Consider the following 1,631-nt stretch of genomic DNA (forward strand, 5'->3'; position numbering starts at 1 on the left):
ACCGGCGACTGCGTATGGCAGCGGCGAAGGGAGGGAGTGGAGCGGGGGCCAACGCCTCGTAGGCGGGTGTAGATGGTCGCGGTGGCCGACGGGGTGGCCACGGGCGTTCCTGAGCAAAGGGGGCGAGTGAATGGAGCCCCAGGAGCGCCGGGCCCGGGCGGCGCCGTGGGGCAGCAGCAGGTCGACGAGGAGCAGCTGGGGTGAGCGGGCTCGTGGACGACGAGGGCTCGCGAGGCGCGCGTGGGGTGCAGGCGCAGCTTTGGCGCGACAGGACTGCAACGCGGCCCATGTGGGCACGAGCGGCCGCAGCAGCAAAGGAAAGGGGCGGCGGCCAGAGCCAGCAGGCCAGGGAAGGCCCCCGAGATGCGGGGCTGCACGTCTCGGCACGGCAAGGGACGCGGCCAAGGGCGGGAGCGCGACGACGAGCGTCGGTGACAATGGCAAACAAGCTAGGGGAGGGGAGGCCGGAGCACGGGGCGAGGGAGAGAGAGGAGGGGCACAGAGGCCGTGGCCTCACCAGAGTCGTAGGGTCTGGGCAGCGGTGGTCGAGGGGGGTGACGGGGACGGCGTCGGCGGAGCGGGTGCAGGCCGGTGGGGAAGGGCGCCAGCGAGGTAGAGGAGGCAGGCCGGCGAGATGGCGCGGGCTCCGGGCGGCGGCGTCCTGGCGTGGGGCGGCGAGGTCGTCGCGGCGATGGGCGATGGGATCGGGGGTTTGCCCCGATCCAGATCCAGTCGAGGGAGTGGGGGAAGAGTGGGTGAGTGAACCACTAGCGTTTGCGGTTGCGAGGGGATAAGGGAATGAGTGGGGGGGCGGGCCAAGTGGGCCGGCTAAGCGGCCAGGTTAGCCCCGTGGCCAGCTAGGCCGAGGCCCAGCGAGGGGGGGGGCTTTTTTTTAATTATTATTATTCTTTTCTATTTTATTTTAGTTACTCTTTATTTTTGGTTTAGTAAAAGATGACAATAGCTCCAAAAATATTGTGTCAAAATAATCCACTGTTCTAAGAAGTTTTACCTCAGAATAAAAATAGTTTAGTATTTGGTAAAATATATTAGGAGTATAACTAATTGCTTTGATGTTGTTTTAATCACTTTAGGGTAGTTAATTATTTTATAAAGATGTTGTTACTCCACCAATAATATCCATGATTTATTTGTCACATTAAGAACATTTTAGTTTTGACTTTTGAAAACTTTAATTGTTTGACTTGATTTTAAATTTGAATTTTGAACCGGTTTCGAACTAACGCAAGATTAGTAACATTAATCAAGGTGACGTGGCATCATTAGCAGAGGTTCACTGTAGCTTGATTACCCGGGCGTCACAGCGAGGCGAGGAGAGAGAGAGACGGGGCCCGGGGCGGCTTTATAGGGGGAGGGGCGGCCTCGGGAGGGGTGGAGAAGGTGCAAGGGGAGGCGTGCCCGACCGGGACTCGGCGGCGGCGGCACAGTCGGCCACGTCCCGAGCTCGGTGACGGAGGCGGTTGGCGAGCTGGGCTGGGCCTGGCTGAGGAGCTGGGCCGGCCCAGTCGGCGGGAGGATTTAAAAAAAACAGACAAAGAATTAAAACAAAAGGGATAAATACAAAATATAATATAGGCATATTATATATCAAAATTTTCAAAAAAAGATTT

Source organism: Triticum aestivum, chromosome 6B (assembly GCF_018294505.1).
Source record: "Triticum aestivum cultivar Chinese Spring chromosome 6B, IWGSC CS RefSeq v2.1, whole genome shotgun sequence".
NCBI classification, from domain to species: Eukaryota; Viridiplantae; Streptophyta; class Magnoliopsida; order Poales; family Poaceae; genus Triticum; species Triticum aestivum.